Source organism: Pantherophis guttatus, chromosome 3 (genome assembly GCF_059756535.1).
Source record: "Pantherophis guttatus breed Tessera chromosome 3, ASM5975653v1, whole genome shotgun sequence".
In the NCBI taxonomy this organism is placed as follows: Eukaryota; Metazoa; Chordata; class Lepidosauria; order Squamata; family Colubridae; genus Pantherophis; species Pantherophis guttatus.
This window is the reverse complement of record NC_142065.1, coordinates 92,538,787-92,558,751: the sequence shown is the minus strand read 5'-3', so window position 1 is coordinate 92,558,751 and position 19,965 is coordinate 92,538,787. Positions and strand designations below refer to the sequence as shown.

Here is a 19,965-nt window from a genome sequence, read left to right as displayed (position 1 = left end):
ACTAAAATCTGATAGAAACAATGTAAAATGGAATTGGATAAAATACAATTTAAAATTCTTTAGTTAAAATCACCGTCAGATTATAAATGATGCCAATATGTTGCATATAGATATAGTCTATACAAGTATTCATAATGGCTGACACATCTATATGTACTGTACTGCCATTTTATTTCAATTTCACTTAACCAAGCTTGTGAACCATTTTGAGTGTCTGGAAACCTGAATTTATTGTACAGTATAACTCTCAGTTCCTTGGGAACCCCAAAGATGACCATTTTGGATTCAGGCAAATATATAAGCCAAAAAGCTTATTATTCACAGGAAGAAAACTGCTTCACTTGATAAAAGTATTTGTGCATCTTTTATGTCTAGCTGGTGAGAAGATGCTCATGGCTTGATTTATAGTGATAAAGAATCTGATCACGGGAAGGGCTGAACCTTTATCTGTATCCTCTTCTAAAGTATATTTCTGCATGCTTTTGCAACCTAGAACTAGAAGCCAGTTTCTAAATCTGTTTGTTGCTGAATGTACAGTTTAGCAACAATATAAACACTGCAATACTGTATATAACACTGGCCCTCCAACTTTTAAGAATTCTCATTCCCATTGCTTAATTTCAACAGTTCTTCGAGTGGTTAGAAAATATTGAGGTCCCACAGTTGTTGTTGGTGCCACTGGTGGGTTTTTCTTTTCTTTTCTTTCCACTGATGATGTCCAGCCTGATCACAAAAGTGCGCTATCCATTTAAGAAACAAGGCAAAGGGAAACTTCAAAATTTACACCAGACAATATGTAAAGCATTAACTAATAACATTCACAGCTTCTCATAAAATACAGATTTACAACAGTTCATTTAATGGCTGTTCGAAGTCACAATGGCACAGAAAAAAGTGACTTGTGACCATTTCCCACTTATGACCATTGCAGCTTCCCCCTTGTCAAAATTCAGATGCTTGACGACTGACTCACATTTATGACGGTTGCAGTGTCCCAGCTTCATGTAATCCCCTTTTGCAACCTTCTGAGAAGCAGAGTCAACGGGGAAGCCAGATTCATTTAAGAACTGTGTCACTAACGTAACACCTGCAGTGATTCACTTAACAACTGTGGCAAGAAAGGCAGTAAAATGGGGCAACATTCAATTTAACAAATGTCTCACTTAGCAGCAGAAATTTTGGGCTCAATTGTGGTTGTAAGTCAAGGACTACCTTTGTATGGACTTTTTTTTTAAAAAAAAATCATAATATTACAACAAACGAGAGCAGATTTAATTCTGGAATATAAATACATTATGAGTTTTTATCTTGCCTGGAAATGGAAATCTAAGGGTTATAGAAGTTTCACAGTGGGCCACCCTGTATGTAAGGGCCTTGCATGATCCATTCGTGCATAAGCTGTTTTCCACCGAAAAGACTAATAGTGCATTACTCATTAATGATTCTTCATGCAACAAGCCATTTTCTTCTTGCCAAATTAGTGTTATAAGGAGAGTGTGAGAATGAAGACCCCCATGTTTCTTTCTAATGCATAGTTTTGTCCAGATGGCTCTGCTTTTGTTTTTTACAACTAATGCTAAGTAGATTCATTTAAGCTCATTTTGCAACTTGATAAAATTGCTACAAAATTTTAAAAAGCAGTTTGTCTACATCTGTATTTTGGGGGTAATTGGCGTGGGGAGAAGGAGGAAATCTTATTCTTCTGTGAACATTTACTACTCAGTTTAATTCCCTTTTAAGTTGTGAATGAAAATGAAAAACATTTTTGAAATGTTAATATTAAATTTTAAATTTTTAATATGTCAAAATAAAATCACCATGATTCAACATCCATTAAAATGATCCACATTTTACTTTTTTTTAATACACGAAGGCGGTATTCTGAACATCTACTAGTTTGTCAGCTATGTTTCTCAGTATTTATGCCTGTTGTATGAGTTCAAGATTTTAAAATCGTAAAAAAAGAATCCGAAAATCCAGCACTGAAACAGGTTTCCTGAATAAGAGTATCAGTATTGAAATATTTTTTTGTTTTTTTAGTCTTGTATTGGACCTGGACCATTTTATAAAGATTTCAAATTTGTCAATATATATATATATATATATATATATATATTTGCAGTTTACATTTTTGACAAAATATAATTGCATCATAAAATATAGAAAAATGAGAATTTTAAAGGAATACTAACTTGACAATGTAAAATTGGGTAAAAATCCCTTCTAACAGGAGATGGGAGGCATAACAAACAAACAAACAAATTGCAAACAGAACAATTTTTCCTGACATTTTTGTCAAAATATTATTCTTATATGCTTATTCAAACAGCTGTAATGAGCACATGGCAGTAATAAGTCTTTTTGTACCGATTGTGTTGTTGTTTTTTTGTTATTGCAGAATGGGACTGCTAAATTCCGAAAAGTACAAATTTCAAAGACGTCTGTTTACAATTTGTTATATATTGAAATTAGGAAATGAGCATTCAAATGTTTTCTGAATATTTGAATGCTTTTGGTCTTGTTAAACACTGATTAAATTGGTCATCTCCTTATTAAATTGGTCACCAAGAGAGAGAAATATAAGGCTTGAATGATTGTGGTAAGAAAGCAAATATATACAATATAGGAAAAAATTGTGCTGCTTCTTCAACCATTTCTCTTGCTGATGCAGCTGAGTGTTTATTTCTGCAGCTTCCCTACATTGTGACTTCATATGATGTCCAATAGGGAAAGTTATATGGCAATAATTTTCTTCACAAACCAGATTGCAATCTTCTTTGCCTGCCTGACATAGATATCCAGGATATCCTAACAAATTGCTGTTATAGAAATGCTATTACCTAAGAGTTAGAAACCATATTTCAAGGTATATCTGATTCATAACTGAGAAGTTAAGAAGAAAGTCTCTTTTTCCTCCCTTAATTGTCATTTTGGAAGAGAATAGTTGCATATTGGCATTCTCTTCTGTATTTATACCAGTAGTCCTTGAGTTACAACAGTTCATTTAGTGATCAAAGTTACAATAGCACTGAAAAAAGTGACTTATGACTATTTTTCACACTTATGACCGTTGCAGCATCCTAATGGTCAGGTGATTTACATTCGGATGCTTAACTAACTCAGATTTATGACGGTTGCAGAATCCTGGAGTCGCGCAATCCTCTTTTGCGCCTTATTGACAAGCAAAGTCAATGGGGAAACCAGATTCACTTAACAACCGTGTTACTAATTTAAGAACTGCAGTGATTCGCTTAAGAAATGTGGCAAGAAAAGTCGTAAATGGAGAAAAGTCACTTAACAAATTTTTCATTTAACAACATAAATTTTGGGCTCAATTCTGTTGAGGACTACTTGTACATCTATCACATCACCTGTTACAAGGATATTGTCTGTACTTTTCAGCAAGAAAAGGCACCTCTTTTTGTGAAACAGGAAAGTGTTTTGCTCTGCCTGCCATGGATATGAATAAATAGGATATACATTTCTGAAAATAAAACCAAAAGAGATCATTTTCAAGTAGTTGATTAAGCACATAGGACTCTTCCCGTCAGAGTATGTGCTGCTTTTCCCAAGTTCTCATATTCTGAGTTTCACTTCTACTCTTGCCACATAAATTAGTCTGGGAGATACTTTCTCCCTTGCCTAATTTTTCTTTAGGGCAGAGCAAGGGAGACGAAAAAAAGTTCAATCCTGGCACGGCAAAGGGTGCTGTACATAAATAAGGAGCTGCAGTCTGAAGCTCAGTCTGCCTTGGATGGGTTGTGTAGTTTCTGAAGGAGCAGTTCTGTGGCCTGGGAATGCCTCTTGATCCACGGGTGTTATTCAGTTTGCAGGTAGCATCTGCGGTGAGCAGCACCTCTGCATAATTACAGCTGGTGCAGTCTGTTTTGGCAAGTTATTCCCAATTGGATTATTTGTAACATGCTTACTATGGGGGTTATCCTCAGAAAAGGTCTTGTGGTTGATGCAAGATGGTTGGCTGCTATTGGGGATCAGATAAGGACTGTGCTCATTGCCAATGGCTTACCACATCTTTGGAATTGATCTTTAAAGGACTAGATGGTTTATAGTCTGACTATCTTGGGACCATCTCCTTTCTTACAAAACTGTCTAGACTTTATTATCTGCAACAGTGATTCTCAACCTATGGACCTCTGGGTAGGGAGACAATGTCATCACAGAGGGTCCACAAAGGCTTGAAGAAATGTTATGATTTGAATCTTGAGTTGAGTCTTGTGGGGGTTGTCAGTGGCCATGGTTTGTGGTCATAAAAGGTATTTGAAGGGGGTCCATGGTGAAGAAAAGATTGAGAACCACTGATCTGCAGGAAAGATCTGTTTGAAGTGACCCTGGGATCATAGGTTTCTTTTTCTGACACATAACACACAGAAAGGTCTATCCAGTGTTACTCCATTAGCAAATGAGTAAAATGTACCTCTTTCCCCAGGCTGTTGTGACATTGTTATTGCCTGTTTAAATGTTAATTTATGGCTTCTAACCATATATTCTATTTTTCTTTTAATTTTGTTAATCATCTTGAGTACACATCACAATAGAAAGGCAGAGAAACCAAACAATCATTCAAAGCTCTCTCTTATCATAAAGTTACAATTGAGAGCCTGGCAACTTACAATCCTTCTGAATTACCAAACTGTTTGCCCTACTACATTCATTTCAATGTTCTCCCTAACTATTTCTTAGATTTATTCATTTATTAATATCCCACTTTTTCTCTGGGAGCTTAAAGTTACATTCTTTCTTCCATGTTAACACAAGTTTGTGAGGGAGATTGGAGTGAGAAGTGAGACCAGCAAGTTGATAGTGTCTCACTGCAGATATCTACCTGGATCTGCTGGTTAAACCCACCCTCCACCTTCTTGTGTTCTGAGTAAACAGTCATTGAGTTTAGCTATTGTATTAATTTCCTACAATGCTCATGACGTAGGTATTGTGAGAGGTTTAATGGTGGTGCTGTTCATAGCACTGTGCCCTTAGATGAACCCAGAGATTCCTGCCAGCAGAGAGAGATTTTCCACCAGAGTTTAGCTGGCCCAGGTCACCTTGCAACCTGCAGTTTAGGTGGGGGAGTTTAGTTGGAATGAGATGTTAAAATGTACCAATAGAAAAAAACCCCCACCATTCTCAACATCCTGCCACGTGTGTCGCTAAAAATGCTTCACACTTTAAGAAGAGTAATAATGAAGAAGACCAGTGTAAGAAAATAACCATTCCTACCTCCTATATGGTTCTCTATTGATTTAAAATCCCATAATAGATATGTTTAATAAGGTTGTATTTCTTTCACTTGTGCACCGTTGAGAGGAAATAAATTTTGGGAAGACTGCCAAGTATAAAATTCAAGGAGAAAAAGGAGAACCTTTGTCTCTTTTCTAAACTTGCAGAAACAGCTTCAGCAACCTCATCTAGCATGGCTCATCATGAGGAATGCTGAAGCTGGCTCATCATGAGGGATGCTGGTTTACAATCTAGCAACATCTGAAACAACATCCTCCTTCACAGAGCAATATATAGCCAGATCCTCTGAAATGTGGATTGCTAGATCAGGTAGTTGGGGCTGAGATATCTCTGCAAAGTCATTTATTTCAGGCTTTTGTTGGAGAAAATGATTGATCCTGGAACTGGTACTCAAGTAGTACCACTTTCCCCCTCCCCCCCCCAAAAAAAATTCTGGTCAATTGTGTTGATTCTCAGAGACTTGCCTGGACAAGTAAGTCTCTGCTGTTTACTTGGCAAGGTTTTTCAGAAATGGTTTGCCATTACCTCCTTCTAGGCCTCAAAAAAAGTGACTGGCTCAAGTGCCTAAGTTGGAACTAGACTTCATGGTCTCCTGGTTTCTAGCCTGATGCCTTAACTACTACACCAAACTGGGTCTTGTACCACTTGATTAAAGGTCCACAAATGCCATCACAAATGAAACCAATACGGTCCATATTTTTAGATTTTACCTCAAGAATAATATGTATTTATTTCCCAGCTTTATTATTTTTACAAATTAATTAAGGCAGCAAACATAAACGACACACCTTCCTCCTCCTATTTTCCCCACAACAACCACACTGAGAGAGAGTGATTGTCCCAAGGTCACATTTTTAAGTGACCCTGGGTCAGATATTTTAAATAGAAGTCAGATTTGAAAAGGTACCCCTTCAAAATGAAACTAGGCTGGGTGGTCTTCTAATGAAGTCATGAGCTAAAAGGAAATATTAATTACAAAACAATACAAATAACCACATCCTATGAGCCATTCTCTTTTCTCAGTAATATCTAGTGGCTTAAATGAAGAAGAAATAATGGCTGCTTTCCAAGCTGTTAAGAGGCCCCAGTGGTGCCCCTATCCTCTACACTCAGCTGGGTTAATATGTACAAGTTATTTTTCAAATAACGGAATGGTAATAATGCCGATTGTAACTTTGAGTTTTTGAACAAACTGAACCCCACCAAACTCTGGCTTTCATTTAACTGTGATAAAGAGTGTATAAAAACAATTTTTCTATTTCTACATCAGAGTCCATGGTGGTTTTTATTCATGTAATCTATTTTATAAAGCACATTACAACCAAGTCATAAAAAAGAAATAAAACTCTCAATCTAAATTCTGATGCAAAGACCAAAATAACAACAACAACAACAACAACAACAACCAGATAAAGTTGAGGTGAACCTCTGGTGATGTCATGGACAACTCCATGTAATTTTCTTGACAATAATATAAAGTAGTTTTCCATTGCCTTCTTATAGTAGTTGTTTTTTTTTTTACTTCCTGGTCTAGCTTAATCCTAATGGTTTCAAGTCCAAACACTAACAAGGCCCAACCAAGCTATTAACTTTTTGGAACTAATAATTAAGCTTAAATTTAGTTTAAAGCCCTGGTAATTGTAGTGGATTCTGTTCAAGATTTAACCAGGTTTGAGATTGCTTAGTTTTGGGGGATCAACTTCAATTTCAAGTTTGTTCAATTGAAATTAAATACATAGAAAGAAGGCTAAATGAAGCAAAGAACTTTGCTTTAAAGCTAGTTCCTCGGCTAAAATTTAAGCCTTTGTTGTACCATCTAATGTTCTTAAAAAGCAGATTAAAATTTAATACAATAGCTGTAAATCTTCCTTAAAGCTATTTTTCTAATTATAACGATTTCAAGTAAAATATATTTAACACTGCAAGGTATGATTCCAAGGATCAAAATTATATTTTGATTTACTACTTACTGCACTTGTTTATATCATGCAGCCAGATGTTAATTTTTTTAAAAAAATATTTATTTTAAATCAAGGTGGTAAATCATAATTATTCCTTCCTTCCCTCCTCTTCTTTCTTTCTTTCTTTCTTTCTTTCTTTCTTTCTTTCTTTCTTTCTTTCTTTCTTTCTTTCTTTCTTTCTTTCTTTCTTTCTTCCTCTCTCTCTCACTCTCTCTTTTTCTTTCTTTCTGACAGTTGTGAGCCTTCTAAAATTTTCTTGACATAATTATGACAGCTGAATTATTTATTGTTTATATTGTTGATTTATATTTCAATTTATATGGCCACCACTCTCAAATTCATGACTCTAGACCAGGAGTATCAAACTCACGGCCCTGATGCATCACACGCTGGCCACCCCCACCCTCATTTTAGCAAAGGAGAAAAAAGTCATCACATGACATCGTGACACCATGCGTTTGACACCCCTCCTCTAGACAGTTAACACCATATATATTTTTAAAAACATTAAAATAATAATAATAAAAACAGGCAATGATAATGTGTAGATAAACAGCAGTCAAGATACAAAATAAACTCAACAGTAACAAACCAGCATAACCAATATATGGTATCAACTATACCTCCTGATCCCCGAGCCCGGTAAAATAATTTAGGGTAACAATAGGAAAAAGAGGCAACTCAAACATATGCTGTATGTACTTTGTATATTTCAGTGTCTTTCTTTTTATTAAAAAATCATTTTGTTTATTAACTTTAGAAGGCTTTTTAGAATTGACAAGAAAAAGGCTGTGATAAGAATGAAATGGGAAAGCACAGCTGGAGAATGAAATGTCTAGCAGGAGATGCCATCTGCTGAGTTTCAGCTGCATATATCAATAAAATAGGACCCTTGCAAGCAAGTCATACTTGTTATCCTTTTAAGAACCACTAAGCCATTTATCTATTTTCAAATATTTTCTCCATTCTTTCAAATAAAAAAAAGAAAAGAAATCCTTTTGTGGCTGTGGTTAACTAAATGTTTAAAAACTAGCTATGACTCTTTCAGCATGCTCCACAAATGTATATAATGTTCAAAAGAAAAGCAGGCTATTTTTTAACTCTTTTCAAAAATTTCCCCTTTGGCTCTTCAGGGTAGCCATTATTCCTTCTGTGTCAACGTGTCCTTAGTTGATATGCTTGCTTGATTCTTCTTTTGCCAGTTCAAAGAGTTTGCATCCTTTTACTCCTAATTCATGATCTTGTATCTCAGTAAAGTTAGTACTGTCAACTAGATCTTGCATTTATACATACTTGAGCCAGAATGTTTGTCTGTTTCAAAAGATGTTGTTTCTGAGGTATTAAAATTACTTCAAAAATATTGAAAATAATCATACTGGCTGGTAGACAAGTGGAAAATGGAGATAGATCAAAGCTGCCCTTGCTAAGAGATCTGTTGTTGCAACGTTAGCGATAGCAAATAAGGTTCATGAAATGCATTAAATGAATCACAGAATGTTGTTAAGGAAGATTTCTTCTGGATATACAGTTTGTTATTCACAAAGGATATGATAATGTAAGCCCTTGCGAACCATGTCAGATTACATTTAGGAATTTTAAAAAAAGGTTTTAGATAGGTATCACATATGAAACATGTGTCAATTAATTTACAGGAAGATGACTTAATAGCTATTTGTTTAAGCACAGAAGTATGTATGATTCTATACAGAAGACCTCTAGATATACTTTTATTTTATACAGAAAGAAAAAAAAATTGCAAATGAAAACCAGTAATTCCCCACCCTCAACAGTTAGATCACAAAGTTGAATTATTAGGCACTGAAGATAATGGAACACAGGTGTCCTTCTTGAATGAGAAATTTCAGAACGGTAAACCTAGCGATCAGTAATTGCACTTTCAAAATAATGATAATTTTTTTCATCTCGTCACCAGATACCAGAAAACAAATTGAAAAGAAAGGCACCTTTGTTCAAATCTCACAGGAGGAAATAGCTTTCTACAATATAAAGACCATCCTTATTTACATCTATATAAACAGTGTTTGAAAATGGACTCCTCTATCAGGCATACACACTCAGTTTCAGAATTTTGGGATTAGAAAGTTGATTATTGCTTCCTTTTTCCAATATAAGTGAACCAAAAAATGAAGACTTATCCCAAACCAAATAGATTTGAAGGGGATATGAGCCTTAATATCTCAGCTATTAGATCTGCCTTCTCATTTTTGAATTTAATCACCACCTACCAATGAAAATCAGAAACTTAATAAATTTGCTAAACTCTGTTTCTCATCCTTTCCACATCAACAGTTCCTAGTGCAATTAATCAAACCAAAAGCAATGTGTGACACTACAGGTAGTCCTCGACTTATGAACACAAATGAGCCCAAATTTTCTGCTGCTAGGTGAGACATTTGTTAAATGAATTTTGCCTCACTTTACAACCTTTTTTTGCCACAGTTGTTAAATGAATCACTGCTGTTCTTTACTTAGTAACATGATTGTAAAGTGAATCTGGCTTCCCTATTGATTTTGCTTGTTAGAAGTTCACAAAAGGGGATTACATGACCCCAGGATACTGCAACCATCAAAAATATGAATCAGTTGCCAAGTGTCTGAATTTTGATCATGTGACCATGGGAATACCTCAACAGTCGTAAGTGTGAAAAACAGTCATAAGTCATCTTTTTCAGTGCTGTTGTAACTTCAAATGGTCACTAAATGAACTGTTATAAGCAGAGGACTACCTGTATTTTGTATTTTTCCTTGCCTTTTTTATATTTGAAAGAACAAAAATTGGAAAAAATAGAAGACACAGGAAAATTATAAATGGAAGATGATACAGTCACGATTCTCCTTGCTTCTCCAGCATCATAAAATTCCACAAGTAAGGAAAGATGATTGCACATAAGAAAAAATGTCATCTAAGTGGTCATACTCTAGAGCAGTGATGCCTAACCTTTTCGGCGCTGAGTGCCGAAAGCGCATGCCCGCCCATAATGCAATGCATGCATGACCACCCTGTGTGCCCTGCCTCCCCATGCGTGCAAGTGTGCCCTTCCCCCTGCTCATGCGTATGCAACCCCCCCATGTGCGCCCACCCCATGCATGCATGAATGTGTGACCCCGTGACCCCCACGCATGCGCATGCACGCCCTGTGTGTGCACCCCACCCCCTGTGCATTTGTGCACATCTCCTGCATGCACCCCGCCCCTCACACATGTGTGACAGAGACCAGAAAACCAACTGGCCGGTGGGAGGCATATGCGCATGCACAGCGGAGCTGAGATGGGGCGAAGGCTCGTGTGCCCACAGAGAGGACTCTACATGCTACCACTGGCATGCAGAGGTATCGCCATCACGGCTCTAGAGAATAGTTTCCTGCAGCTCAAAAAATAAAAAGTTTTAATAGAGGTACAATTTAAGAAGGAGAAAATGGACCATAGAGTTAGGTCAGGCTTATTATAAGTGGATGTGTGAATATGCCTTTATTTTAACAATTTGCTGTGGAAGATGATGTTATTCTTCTCTCTTTTTCTCCAGAAAAGTCTGCTTAAAAAGTGAGGGTCATGTTCAGGAACAGTCTGTTATTTCTTCACTTGAAAAATGTGTTCTCCTCTCCCAGGAGAAGGCAACCTGACCTGCCATCTCTTTCAGGCTGTATTCTGTATTGCAATTAGGCTTGGGGAGAAAAAAAAAACTTCCCAGTTTTTCAGATAGGAAGGTTTTTTTCAAACAGGATTTGAAACCTAATGCACAAATGAGGAAAGGGAAAGTTTGTGGGTAGATCCATGTTTCCATCTTATCCCACCATGAGCCAATCACCATTTCTGGAGAACGGGAATCTGTGATATCATCAAATTACCCCCAGCCAGCAGCTAAAAGAACTTTCAGCAGTGTTTCCTGGTATAACATCGAAAGGAGCAGTCTTCATTCTGATCGGTCTCAAGCCATGAAATCTGGTGTATGTACTGAGTTTCAATTCCTTGTAAGCAAACTTCTCCATGTCATTTGGCTACTGTGGCCTGTGGTAGAAAACCCGTCTCCACCCCAGTCACAGGTTGCTATATATATATAGTCTGCTACCATTTTTGGGGAGAGGTGAGAAGGTATGGGAGGAAATGGTGGAAAGCAGCTTTTTTTTCCTCTTAAAAGCAAAGTAACGATGATGGAACAGTGAAATGTTGATTCTCTCTCTGATTTTGTTTTTGCATGTCACAGATGAAGCAGTCCCATTAGACCAAGCCAGTTTAAACTATACATTTTAATGGATGTAGGCCATAACAAGATTGTCTGCTTCACAATTATTCTCTGCTCAGGCTAAATCCTAAAAACCAGCTTGCTTCACAAAAATATTGTCCTAGGACAGAGGTGTCAAACTCACGGTGTCATGTTGTCATGTGATGTATTGTGACTTTTCCCCCCTTTGCTGGATGGGCGTTGCCAGCATGTGACACATCCGGCCCATCTAGGAGATTAAACGACACATCTAGGAGATTAAATGTTACTGGTCCACATTCAGCATGGGCCAAAAACTATGCAAACTGCTTGTATCTTAATATGGACTGTGGACTGTGTACAATCTGTGGACTGTATCAGTCTTACTTCGGGGTGAAGCCCAAATTGAATGGAAATCTTAATTCTGTTTCCACATTTGTTTTTATTTCTATACCGTCCTTGGAATTACACAAAATAGAATCTGAAGGCTTTATTTAAGGTTTAAGTAAAAAAAAACCTTGATTTTTCACAACAGGCATTTTGGATCATAGAAATGGCTTGTAATTTTGTTCTCTGCTCAGAGTTGCTTGTTGAGATGGATGACTATGCAGATGGAATGGATAGCAAATAAATAACAACAGGATTGAATATCTAGGAGGAAGAGGAAAGTGGCAGGAAGAGAAAACAAAGTTATACTTGGTCGTTTTGGGTGTAGTATTCAAATGCAGCAGCCATGTCATCCTTTAATAAGACCAACAGGAAGCATTTCTCTCTGGGTGTCACTATTAATGGAACAGTTGATGCCTGGAACTGATGAATGGCCTTATCTGCAGCCACATGCAGAATGTTGCATTTTCTGAATGTTGGATTTTCTGCATTGAGTAGTTCCTTGACCCTTATCTGTTCCTTTATCTGTTATGGGTTTCTGAAGCAATTTTGATCTTAACTGATTTTTAATATGATTGATAACTTTTATTTGTATGAATGCTATTCTAAATCACAGAAATCCTAACCAAAGAGAGTTTAGCATGTTGTGTGACAGTTAAGTAAAGATAGCTAATTAAAGCATTGCTACTTTTGTTTAATATAATATAAATGCTCAGCAGCACATAATGTTATGTGAGCTTCCTCTCTTGCCATACTCTGTAATTATTCTCTGAAGGTCCTTTAACCTTTTATCTGTAATTCTAATAACAAGATTCACCTTTTGTACTGAACTAACGATTGAAGGATAAGATTAAATCAGTCAGAATAAAAGAACAAATTAAAACAATCAATGAGCTTAATGCATTTAATTCTTTACTGATTTATAACCTCCATGTCAGAATTAAGATTGTTCTTCCTCATCGCTGAACTCTATTCAAATACAGTCTAGATAATTTTTTTTAAAAGCATATTAGAATAAAAACTCAGCAATCATTAAAACTTTGCTTTGTCAAAATATAAAATAGCTTGAAGATAGAATGACCTGCATAAGATATAAGCATGACATATGATAAAAAGTCTTTGAGTTGATTAGATCATCATGCCCTCTTAACGGTAAGAAGAAAACAAAGTGAGTGAAGTGGAAGCCACAAATATTATGGCTGTTGTTAAGGAACACGCACCAGGTCGATAACAGAAAGTTGAAAAAGGCTTGTGGCATTGCAAACGCTCACAACTTAGGGCATTCAGCCACCCAGTCTAATAAAGAGTGATTTCAGCTTCATGAATTTTCATATGACTTTTAAGGAAGAAAAGAAGGCAGTTTTATTACTGAATAATGAAAAATTGTTCAGCCATTTTGAATGCAACACAGGAGATATGAAATACATTGGCCCTTCATATTACAATGCAGGAAATTCATTTATGTGTGTCTGGTCAGTGCTAAAATTGTCTGTATCTCTTTTTAAGAAGAAAAGGAAAAAATGCAAATACTGAAACTTTATTTGTCCCCCCCCCCCGCCTCATGATTAATGGTTGATTTCAAGATGTTTCAGTAGTGATTCAGTACCTGAGCCCTTATGTAGATACAACATAGAATTATATGGTTTATCTGCCTCCCTATAGATCTAATCAATGCAGTTATATTGATGGTATTTGTTTCACTGTCAGCAGAATTAAAGACAATCTAAGGGGCTGTTTAGCCTAACAAAGAGACTTTAAGAAATCTTTTATGACCAATATAGGTGTTATTTGGAAGCAAACTGTGTGTACAGGAATTCTGTAAGTAGAACACTAGTAAAATGTCTGTGAATAGAAATTTTCACTTTATAAAATTAAAGATACCATGTATGTTTTCTTTGTCTTTGTTATACAGTATGTAACTACCAGCTACAATTTTCTAACTCTTCAGTTAGAACTAGCTTGGGATACGCCAGTTTTGCTTTCATTCCGTGTTATATTTTTCTAAACTTGCTTCAAGACATCTTCCAGTTTATATAGATATCTGAAAAATATCCACAGAAAAGTTCATAGGCATTTGATTTGATATGCTAATATTGATACAAACTTCCATGTAGTTTTCCAATTGAGCATACTTTTCATTAAACATTTTAAAAAACATATGACGGGGTGTCAAACTCAATTTCATTGAGGGCTGCATCAGGGTTGTGTTTGATCTCGGGAGGCTGGGGTGGGCATGGCCAGGCTGGGCATGGCCAGCTCAATGTCATTCATGTCGGGGGTGCTTGTGGTGGCCTGAGTGCTCTGCCAGAGAAAATGGGCTCCCGAGCTCCATTTTTGGCTGTTACGGCCTCCTGCATGGGTGGCCCTCCTGAGCTCCATTTTCACTGGCAGAGGCACTGAGGCCGGTCCTTGGCTGTTTCCAGGGCGGCCCCATGGGCCAGATCTAAGCACTCTGTGGGCCAGATCCGGCCCCCGGGCCTTGAGTTTGACATCCCTGATACAAGATATAATGACTGTTATAATAACATACAAATATCACAACACTAGCATACACATTTTGGGGGATAATTTTTGAGTTATCCTATAAAGTATATCATAAAAGTTTGATAAGGGCTAATTTTGTGGGGCATATATTTCATTTTAAGATTTAGGAGATGTAAATTAAGTATATCAGCATAAATATTTGAATATATTTATTTTTTTCATTGGATTTTCATTGAAAATCCTTCTAGCATTCTAGGATTTAAGAGGAGGGAGGATAATTTACCAATACAGAGCAAGCTTTATAGAGACAAGTCTTAAAATTTAGTTTTGTTTATCCTAAGTACACTCAACCTGCTGAGTCTCATCTTATCCCATAGACAGGTTCTTTCCATACTAATGTACAATATTGTAGTAAATATCATGAAATATATTTTCAACTTTTTGTCTGAAAATAATGCTCCTAAATTTATTTATTTATTTAGCATATGGCATATCATACCATATGCTAAATGGACTGGCAATATTTATTAATATTTCACCTAGTTTAGTAAAACACAATAAAATACAAGTAGTCCTCAACTTACGACAGTTCATTTAGTGACCGTTCAAACAACACTGAAAACATGATTTATGACTGTTTTTCACACTTACGACCATTACAGTATCCCCATAGTCATGTGATCAAAATTCAGATGCTTGCAACTGACTCATATTTATGAAGGTTGAAGTGTTCCAGGACCATGTGATCCCCTTTTATGACTTTCTGACAAGCAAAATCAAGGTTAACGAGATTCACTTAACAACCGTGTTACTAACTGAACAATTGCAATGATTCACTTAATAACTGTGGCAAGAAAGGCCGTAAAATGGGGCAAAATTCACTTAACAAACGTTTTGCTTAGCAGCAGAAATTTTAGGCTCAGCTGTGGTTGTAAGTTGAGGATTACCTGTATAAATGTTAAAAAGATCTATGTTCAAATACCAGTGTCTGGGCCAGGGGTGTCAAACTCCCATCGGCACAGCATTGGCATGTGACATAACTGTACTTTTTTCCCCTTCGCTAAACTGGGTGTGGGTGTGGCCAGTGCATGACACATCTGGTACACGGGTCAGGAGTTTGACAGCCCTGGTCTAGGCCTTCTAACCATATGCTCATGGAATTGTAATTTGATCTGCATCACAAATCTGTTTCCCATTTTCTGTCTCTTGGTTTTACTTGACCTTTTAGTGTCTCAGTCCCACTTAAGAGAGTCTCCTTTTTGACTTCTGCTTTTTCTAAATGTGACTTCATTTTGCTTTTGCTTTTGTTCCATAAAGGAGTGTTCAGTCTGTTGAGTCTTGATCTACAGTAAAATGTAGTACATCCCCCCCAAATAGATCTTATCTGACTGTGGAATCTAGTTGCTACTTAATTTCATATTTCCATTATCCAATAAAAACATGGATGAAAATGGAAAGGGGGTGTATTTGCCATGACTCTCCATAATCATAACATTCTTGTTGTTGTCACTCATGGTCAAACTAATCTAGTTTAGGAGTTGGACTGGGAAGGGTTAATTCAGCTATTACATTCAGTAGGTGAGTTTCATCTGTTTCTCAGCCCATACTACCTCACAAGGCTCTTGAGAGGATTAAAATGAGAGAGGAGCCGTCTATGTCGGTCTGATCCAGAGGAAAAGTAAATAGCTATAATAAACAACAGCTGCATTGTTGTGACATTTACATGGCATCCTTATTAAAACAGCATGGCTGTCAAAGGAAGACCCATGTTTAAAGAATCTGAAACATAAAAACACAAACTCTCTTGTACTTATTCTTGGCTGATGGGTGTTATTTCAGTTTTTCAAGGGAAATTAGAACTGGGCCAGGGATTATAGATGTGTGTGACCATTCCCATCTATGCTGTATGTTGCTAAATTCCTTTCCTCTCCTTTGTATTAAAATGTTCTTCAATGTTAAATAAGTTGCACTTTCTGCAAAACCCTCATCTTGCTCCTTCTTTAAAAAAAATTGAAATAAATAAACTTTATTAAAAACGTGCTTATTTTACCAATCCTACCAATCCTCTCCTCTGTTTTACCTTTCTAGTCTATTTTAACCCTTTAGTCTCCTTTTCATTCGTCTAGGCTGATCAAACTGAATTCCACACTTATTCCAAGCATTCAGACACATTCTTGTCCCAGATCTTGATTGTCTCCCTCAAGCATCTTTTTCAGAGTTGGATTAAGGCCAAGCAATGGCCTGAAGAACAGCCGCACTAGTATATCTTGACAGAAGCAAAATTCTCATGCCATGGGATGAAAACAAGAGTGATAACCGATGATTCATTCAAACCAAGCTTTTAAACTTTAGTCATTCACCATGCCAAAGGCAGATTAAAGTTGAATTGTCCTTATTCCACATAAGGAAAATTACAAAAATCTGAAGTATAGTCAAATGTTGCATTGAAAGAGTTAAGGACATGACATCTAAGGGAAAAGTCTCTGTGGTGCCTTCCTTCGTTTGGTGCCCTAAGCATGTGCTTATCTTGCTTAATAGTTAATTCATGACTGATCATTCTCCTTCAGCTTTTTCTTTCTCAATTTATTTTGGTTCTTCAATTCTACTTCCTTTTCACTGCTCACTTGTTATCCTTCTTACTGTATGTTTGAGCATTTTCTCTTTCTGTTAGTATGTTCTTGTGTAAAATTGAAAATGGTCAGTTTTCCCTTCCTCCACATATAGACTTACTTTCTTTCTTTCTCTCTCTCTTTCTTCTTTCTTTCTTTCTTTCTTTCTTTCTTTCTTTCTTTCTTTCTTTCTTTCTTTCTTCTTTCCTGCCTACTTGTTTTCCTTCCTTCCTTCCCCCTCTCTCTTTCTTTCTTTCTTTCTTTCTTTCTTTCTTTCTTTCTTTCTTTCTTTCTTTCTTTCTTTCTTTCTTTCTTTCTTTCTTATAACCAGTATTTTTAACAAAGGTTAACTAACTCATCAATTTCTGAGACATTCCACTAATTATTTTTAGTGGATTAACCACATGATTTTTAATAATTAAAAACTAATGAATTACATGTTCAATGTATAAAACAAGTACTTTAGTAGTATTTAAAGAAAGATTAACATTTAAATAGAATAAAAGCTAAAGGAGAAACTACTTTTATTCTATACATTTTATATGATTAAAAAAGTCAGGACCAAGGGAGTCTAAACATTAAATATATCCTTAACTAAATTAGGAGAATTACAACTTTCACCAATTAACCTTCCATTTAAAGCAGGGGTGTCAAACTGGCAGCCCACGGGCCAGATGCATCATGCCCATCCCAGCTCCACAAATGGGGAAAACTTTGTGAAACGTCGCATGAAGCAATGTGATGCGGCAAGTTTGACACCCGTGTTTTAAAGTGTTCACTAGCCATGGCTAATGAGAGAATAAGAAGTTGATACCATAAGGCAGGGGTGGGCAACTGTGGCCCTTTTACAACCTGTGGACTTCAACTCCCAGAATTCCTGAAATAGCTTGGCTGTCTCAGGAATTCTGGGAGTTGAAGTCCACAGGTTGTAAAAGGGCCACAGTTGCCCACCCCTGCCATAAGGGAACATAAAATCAAGCATATTCATGGTCTTCAAAGTAGTAAGTCTGACATTGTAAATCTGAGAACCCAGAAATCCTAATAGCTCAACCAATTTGGATGTAATGTTTTTTCTCTTGTTCAGTTTTATTTTCAATTGTTTCTGTATACTGTCAGGAGTCAGTCAGAATGTTTCATAGATTTATTGCTTGCTCTACATCTTAGTTCAAAATTATTTTGCAATGAACTTTTCTGGACCTAAGTCGACAAAATCAAAGGGCATCTGTTGAAATGGTTGATCTTGCTTGAACAGAAAAAGTAAGGAATGAAAAACCCTCGACTCCGTGGTAACTGGTAGCCACAGATGGTAGTAAAATCAGAAAATGCAGTAAACCAAGAACAAGCAGCAAGCAAAAGTGTTTTACAGGCTTGCATTTGAATGCATGTAGTGAAAAGAAAACTGAATGCGTGTATATAATTCATTATCAGGCCTTTGAGATAGATCCATTGCCAAATGATTCAACAATAGCATATATCAGGTCCAGGAGATCAAGAATGACAGAAGGAATTACTTCGGAATAGTTTTTTTTTTTAATTGTTGTTTGCCTATAGACAGAAATCTTGCCAGTATAAAGCATCTTCCTACATAGCTATTAGATATACCCTGTGAACTGCTAGGAAGGGTCCACATTCACCCTCTTCCTGCTTACCAAAGATTCCAAGTTACATCGTCTCTTTGCCCTCTGTGAAAGAACCCCTCCCTTCTGCAGCTCTAGATTACATTCATCCACAGCATGCTCTCTTTTAAATATGAAATGGCAGCATGCTGTAGATTGTGCATAAGGATGTGAAACTAACCTACCTACACCAATGACAGGAACCAGTATCAATCAGACACTTAGGAGAAATTCTTTTACCGATTATACAGAGCAAAAATGCAAGCAAAACTCCAATCTTCACCTGCAAGGGAAAAAGCTGGGCTATGCATCTTGACTGTGTGTTTGCTGTCTGGGGAACAATCCATGCTGATCCTGCCATTAGGCACAATGAAATCATTGCTTTGGACAGTAGACTGAGGGAGGGATGGAAAATTGCTGCTAAGCTCTGGTGCACGTATTTCTGACCCTGAAATCCTGAAAGGCTGTACCAGGTTATTATATGACAAGTGTTGTTTAAAAATTAAATCTCTTTCAGAATGATAAATTATTTGTGTTTGTCTGCTTCAGGCTGGAGTCACTGTGCACTGCGCTGCATGGTTTGGGGTTCCATGATCTGCATCTTATAGGGCTTCTATGTACATATGTGCATCCGTGTGCTTCTTCTTCTTCTTCTTGTGCCATGTCCATCATCGGATGTTGGTGATCATGTTGGCAATCCTATTTTTGTCAACAGCCATATGAAAAAGTGCTGCTGACTTTTGTCCAAACTAGTCCCTTAGATATTGAAGCCATGATGTTCTTCTTCTGCCTGGGCCTCATTTGCCTTCAATTTTTCCCTGGAGGATTAAGTGAAGGATGCTGTATTTTTCTGGGTGTTACATCACATGTCCAAAATACTCTAACTTTCGCTTTTTAATAGCTTTGATTATTTCCCTTTGCTTTCCCAGGTGCCCATGTGCATGGATCTTTTTCTCTAGTGTTCTGCTAACCTGCTATTTGAGCCTAAAACTACTCTAGGACAATGTTTCTTAACCTTGGCAACTTTATGATGGCTGAGGAATTCTGGGAGTTAAAGTCTGCACATCTTAAAGCTGTTTTAGCAAACTGACAGAGATACTTTCCCAAGTCTTCAGATCGAACAATACCTGATTTAGAACATCACCTTGACAACTTGTTTGTTTGTTTAGGTCTGCCTATCTAAATATAAAACATATATTATACAGAAAATAATGTAATGTGTCACTTAATCTTGAGGGTAGATTCAGGCAGACATCTAACATAGTAGTTCCAAAGATTTTGCTAGGAACATCTCCCCCATATAGTTTCCATACAAGAAAGTAATTTCCAGGTATATGGACAGCAATACTTATTGCTATTCAAGTTTTGTTTTTACTTGCTGCTTATCCTTATTTACGTACTACATTACTTGTGAACTGATAACAGTTCTCTCC

At 36.7% G+C, this 19,965-nt stretch overlaps 1 protein-coding gene across 4 annotated transcripts in view; it reads left to right on the top strand.

Moving 5' to 3' along the window:
- Positions 1–19,965, top strand: part of PTPRC (protein tyrosine phosphatase receptor type C) — an 85,260-nt gene that overhangs the window by 1,207 nt on the left and 64,088 nt on the right. The gene's annotated exons all lie outside the window — the stretch shown is intronic.